General features: G+C 42.1%; 1 pseudogene; it reads left to right on the plus strand.

Moving 5' to 3' along the window:
* Positions 1-1,761: 1,761 nt before the first annotated feature.
* LOC131748225 (transcription initiation factor TFIID subunit 9-like) lies at positions 1,762-2,577 on the plus strand (annotated as a pseudogene).
* The last annotated feature ends 3,569 nt before the right edge of the window (positions 2,578-6,146 follow it).

Here is a 6,146-nt window from a genome sequence, read left to right on the forward strand (position 1 = left end):
AAATATTTTCTCCCATTCTGAGGGTTGTCTTTTCGTCTTGTTTATGGTTTTCTTTGCTGTGCAAAAGCTTTTAAGTTTTATTAGGTCCCATTTGCTTATTTTTGTTTTCATTTTCATTACTCTAGGAGGTCGGTCAAAAAAGATCTTGCTGCGATTTATGTCAAGGAGTGTTCTATGTTTTCCTCTAAGAGTTTTATAGTGTCTGGTCTTACATTTAGGTCTTTAATCTCTTTTGAGTTTATTTTTGTGTATGGTGTTAGGGAGTGTTCTAATTTCATTCTTTTACATGTAGTTGTCCAGTTTTCCCAGCATCACTTATTGAAGAGGCTGTCTTTTCTCCACTGTACATTCCTGCCTCCTTTATCAAAGACAAGGTGACCATATGTGTGTGGGTTTACCTCTGGGCTTTCTATCCTGTTCCATTGATCTATATTTATGTTTTTGTGCCAGTACCATACTGTCTTGATTACTTTAGCTTTGTAGTATAGCCTGAAGTCCGGGAGCCTGATTCCTGCAGCGCTGTTTTTCTTTCTCAAGACTGCTTTGGCTATTCGGGGTCCTAAGACAACATTGTAAAGCAACTACACTCCAATAAACGTTAATTTTAAAAAATGAATAAATTGAGAAAAAATGATCGAATAATAAATGGGGATGAAGAAGCAAATATTCCATACAGAAGAATTTCAAATGCAGAAAGAACGAGAGAAAGAGAAAATCACCCTTAGAACACCACAGCAATACCTGCTGCAGGCAAGATTCACTGATGTGTATGCATATGTCAAATTCATCCAATTGTACACATTACATATGTGCAGTTTCTTGTAGGTCAATTATACCTTAATATCACTGGAAAATGTATTAATCTAATGCATGTTATTCTCCAGTGAAAAGTTAATTTGGTGCTTCACTCAACTAGAGAAGGTAACCTTCTGTAGGCAGAGGAAGTGTTCCAATACCTATAGCTCAGGTACCAGAGCATACCCAGGCACTGTTGGTGGTCTGCCCTTATGCCTACACCCTTACCACTTCCCACTTCCAACAGCCAGCAACTGCGTTTGCCTGATGGATTTCTCTAGCTTCTGAAGCCTAGTTTGCCTGCCATATGTCAGGCCAGAAGTGCCATGAAATTAATGGCCCCAGAGGAACTGCCTTCAACCAGTGACTGCTAAGAACTGATTGTTATATAAGCTGCCTTCAACCAGCTTTCTGAACCCTTGGGTGGAGTAACTGAAATGCATGTTCCACACCATTTTCCAGAGTTCCACAACAAGATGATGCTCTCCAATTGCCTACAGAACTACCTGACTTGATAATGTATCCTTTATTGGCTGCCTTCCCATACTTGTCTCACTTCCTCACTTCCCTACTGGCATTTGCTTTACTTCCAAATAAACTACTTGCACTTGAATCCTTGTCTCAGGACTGGCTTCTGGGGGTACCCAAACTAAGACAAATATGTAGTGGGCACCTTTAGTGAATAATGAGCATCTCTTAGAAATCTTTCTAACATACTCCTCTTGAATAGCAAAGCTACCAAGAACTTCAAGAGCCTAAAATTTGGCTCCTCCCCGTCACGTGCAGGATGCATGTGCAGAGGCATCCTGAACAAGCGCAGTGAGGACCACGTTGCTTCGGAACATCCTGCTCACCGGTACAGCAGGGATTGGGAAAACCGCATTAGGCAAAGAACTTCCATCAAGATCAGGACTGAAATATGTTACTGTGGGTGATTTAGTTCGAGAAGTCTAATCACCATATATCATGGAGTCTGGCAAGATGGATTCCGCCAAGAGCATGCCGAAAGATACACAGATGATGGCACAAATCCTAAAGGATATGGGGATTACAGAATATGAGCCAAGAGTTATAAATCAAATGTTGGAGTTTGCCTTCCGATATGTAACCACAATTCTATATGATGCAAAAATTTATTCAAGTCATGCTAAGAAAGGTACTGTTGATGCACATGATGTGCGACTGGCAATCCAGTGTCGTGCTGACCAGTCACTTACCTCTCCTCCTCACAAGAGATTTTTTATTAGATATTGCAAGGCAAAGAAATGAAATCCCTTTGCCATTGATGAAGCTATATTCAGGCCCTAGACTGCCACCTGATAGATACTGTTTGACTGCTCCAAACTATAGATTTAAGTAAGTCTTTACCACAAAAAGTACCTACTTCTGCAGGAAGAATAACAGTTCCGCAGTTAAGTGTTGGTTCAGTTACTAGCACACCAAGTACTCCCCCACTTGGCCCACCAACCCAACAAACCATGTCTGTGTCAACTAAAGTAGGGACTCCAGTGAACCTCAAAGGTTTACAGTACAGATGCCCACTTCAAAATCTCCAGCTGTAAAAGCATCAATTCCTGCAACATCAGTAGTTCAGAATGTTCTAATTACTCCTTCATGAAATTAGGTTCAAAATCGTTTTCATTACAACTAACATGGTGTCATCACAAATACTGCCAACGAATCATCAAACGCATTGAAAAGAAAATGTGAAGAAGATTATGACATGACTATGATAATTTGCAATCTAGCCTTGATGCATGTAATATGTATACTTGGTTTTGAATCCATTGCACTTAGATTAAACATGCGTGCTGGCTGTTTCCAAGTTGTGTTTTAAAAAAACAGTATTTAGGGCTTCCCTGGTGACGCAGTGGTTGAGAGTCCGCCTGCCGATGCAGGGGACGCGGGTTCGTGCCCCGGTCCGGGAAGATCCCACGTGCCGCGGCTGGGCCCGTGAGCCATGGCCGCTGAGCCTGCGCGTCCGGAGCCTGCGCTCCGCAACGGGAGAGGTCACCACAGTGAGAGGCCCGCGTACCACCAAAGAAAAAAAAAAAAAAAAAACAGTATTTAATGAGTAAATATGGTTACCATATTTTTCATCTGAGATGTTGTGTTGGATTTTAGTAGGATTAGAAATGGTTTTTCGTCAGCCTTTAAGTGTAAAAAACAAATAAGTTGTAATTCATCAGTTTGGGGAAAAAAGAAAAAACCTAAAATTTGTGGGGTTTAAAAAAATTATTTATTTTATTTATTTTTATTTTTGCCTGTGTTGGGTCTTCGTTGCTGCGTGCAGGCTTTCTCTAGTTGTGGCGAGCGGGGGCTACTCTTCGTTGCAGTGCTTGGGCTTCTCACTGTGGTGGCTTCTCGTTGCGGAGCATGGGCTCTAGGCACGTGGGCTTCAGTAGTTGTGTCACATGGGCTCAGTAGTTGTGGCTCGCGAGCTCTAGAGCACAGGCTCAGTAGTTGTGGCTCACGGGCTTAGCTGCTCCACGGCATGTGGGATCTTCCCAGGCCAGGGCTCGAACCTGTGCCCCCTGCATTGGCAGGCAGATTCTTAACCACTACACCACCAGGGAAGCCCCAAATTTGTGGTTTTTTCAGCCTAAAATATGTTTATAATTACTGTCTATAAAACCAGTGTGATTAAAAATAAGCAATAATATATGCAACTGACTTAGAGTTGATTTGCTCCTCACCATTTGTGACGGAGAACTCAGGCCATGTTGGCCATCACTCAGTTTTTTCTCAGCCTAACAGTATATATTTGTCTATTTGTCAGCAACTCTTCACCCCCGGAGTTTTTGCTTTTGTGATCCCTTACTCATTTGTTTTCATAAGATACCTGAGAAGAAAAGACGAAAGCAAGCTCATTGCACAAAACTGCAGCTTTTTAAGGCGATGACTTATCCTAATGAGAGGGGGTGCTGAGCTCAAGGCTTGAACACAGTGGTCTTGACAGTGAACAATTTGCATCGTGCATTAACGTGACAATTAGAAGCCTTGAGAAATCTAGATACTGGAAATGAAATGGTTCTGGAAATAGCAGCAGCTGACATGGTTACTTAACACCTCTGAGGGGAGAAGGTTGGTAACTGTGAGAGACTGCAAAACTTGCCCCGATTCTTTACCCTTCCCTGTATCAATATTCTCTTTGCAAAGTAACTTTGCAGTGTTCTGCTGTGCCTTGGGGCTCAGCCATGTGGCTTACTTTAGGACAACCAGATAGAGATGAACAAGACACAAGCAGAGGCTTGAAAAGAGCTTCCATGATTGGACTGGCTCGCTCCTGCCTTCTGCCGACACCGTGAGAACGTGCGCAGGATGGCCTTCTGGTAGATAAGAGACGTGTGGAGCAGAGCCGAGTAACCTCACTCATTTTAGCCAAGGCCATCATGGACCAGCTGACAGTCAGCTAATCGCCAGATAATGTGAGTGAGCCCAGGCAAGACCAGAGATACTGCCCAGCTGAGCCCAGCTGAAATCACCAACCCTCAGACACATTAAATTTTTAGTTAATATTTTAAGCCACTGAGTTTCACAGTGATTTGTTACACAGCATTTTGATGGAGATAATTAATACAGTAAGGATGGAGACTGAGGAGTATATCCTTTCTTGGGCAATAAACCCCCAAATTCCCATAAAATGGATAAATTCAGCATGTCATCTGAATACTCATAAATACCTAGGTAAGTGATGGATGGATGCTAAAACACCCAGATCAGCGGGTGCAAACTGGTGGCCCACCATCCATATCCAATCTAGAGATGCGATCCCATGCCATGATGAAACCACGATCTCTTATCTTCTTTTAAGCCAGCAAGAATAATTGAGTCTATATTAGAGAGCTTACCTCCGTTCGTTTAAACTTCTTTCACTGCTACGAATAGGATGTAAAAGCTAAAGCTAAAACCTGCGATCAGGAAAACTAGACTCTGTGTATCAGACAGGGTTCAGTCAGAGAAACAGAACCGTGCGGAGTGACGTAGAGTAGGAATTTATTATATAAATATTATAGGGATATATTATATATATTTATTATTATATTATATATTATATATATTATATTATTATATAATATAATAATATAATATAAATATTAATAACATAATATATTATTATATATAATATTTTTATATATTATTATATTATATTATTTATTATTATATATTTATTATATAAATATTATAGGGATTTGACCTTGAGCAATTATGGGAAGAGGGGAAACAGCCTCGGTTTGGTTGCTTCTTCTGTGTCTGGTACAGAGCCTGGGGTCAGCTAGGCATGAGGTAGGAGAGAATAGGGGCCACTGGAACTGGCGAGGAACAAACTGGAACTTGCATTGATCTCCAAGCCTCCAGCCGCGCTGCTCTGGGTGATGAGCAGGAGAAGCTGGTGCTCTTGCCATGAAGCCACACTGACACCTGATCCAGGATTTGCAGAAGCTGAGGAAAGCGATCTCGCGGTAACTGAATTGTGAGCCTGACTGCTGCTCTGGAAACAAGAGCAGGAGATCCAGGAAAATGTGCACTCACTGTTAACAGGGCCTGACCCATGCTGAGCTTCTGAAAGCGAACATGGCGACTGCTTCACTTCCCCTTTGCAAACCTCCTGCAGATGTCTCCTGTGACCAACTCTAACTCGAAACATACAAGGAAGGGAACTCTGAGAAATGTAGTACCAGCTTTTAGCTAAGTCGACACATCACAAAGCCACCACATCTTGACACTTATTTGAACAAGTGAAAACTGGACTGGAAATCAGGAGGCCAGCCATTATATCCTAAGCTTTCAATTTCTGGATAAAAACTAGAGAGACAAGAGCCATCCAGTTCACACTGTGTGTCTCGGGAAGCTTTTGACTGCAAGTGAGTCAAACTGGCTTAAACGTAGGGAGACATCTTGTCTCACGTGAGGAGTTCAAAGGTAGAGTGCTTTCAGAGAAGGCCAATTAATGGCTCAATGATTCCATCAGCATCCTTCACATCTTCTTGTTCACCATCCTTAGCATGTTGCGCTTGTCCTCAGCTTTGTCTCTTCGTGGTCGCAAGGTGTCTGAAGCAGTTACAACCCTCACACCCTCACACACTAACATTCAAAAGTGTCTGTTTTTGACTTGTGAGGAAACCTTTCCAAGAAGTCTCCCTAGCAGACCTGTCTTGACATCCCACTGGACAGACTGGCCATATGTCCACCCTAAACCAATCACTGGCAAGGGGGTTGGGGTGACGAGAATGTTTTGTAACTACATAAAGGTGGTGGTTGAAGAACATTGTGAATGTACTGCCTCTGAATGCTTCACTTTAAAATGGTGAATTTTATGTTATGTGAACTTTATGTCAATTTTTTAAAAT

The sequence above is a fragment of the Kogia breviceps genome, chromosome X (assembly GCF_026419965.1).
Source record: "Kogia breviceps isolate mKogBre1 chromosome X, mKogBre1 haplotype 1, whole genome shotgun sequence".
Classification (NCBI taxonomy): Eukaryota; Metazoa; Chordata; class Mammalia; order Artiodactyla; family Physeteridae; genus Kogia; species Kogia breviceps.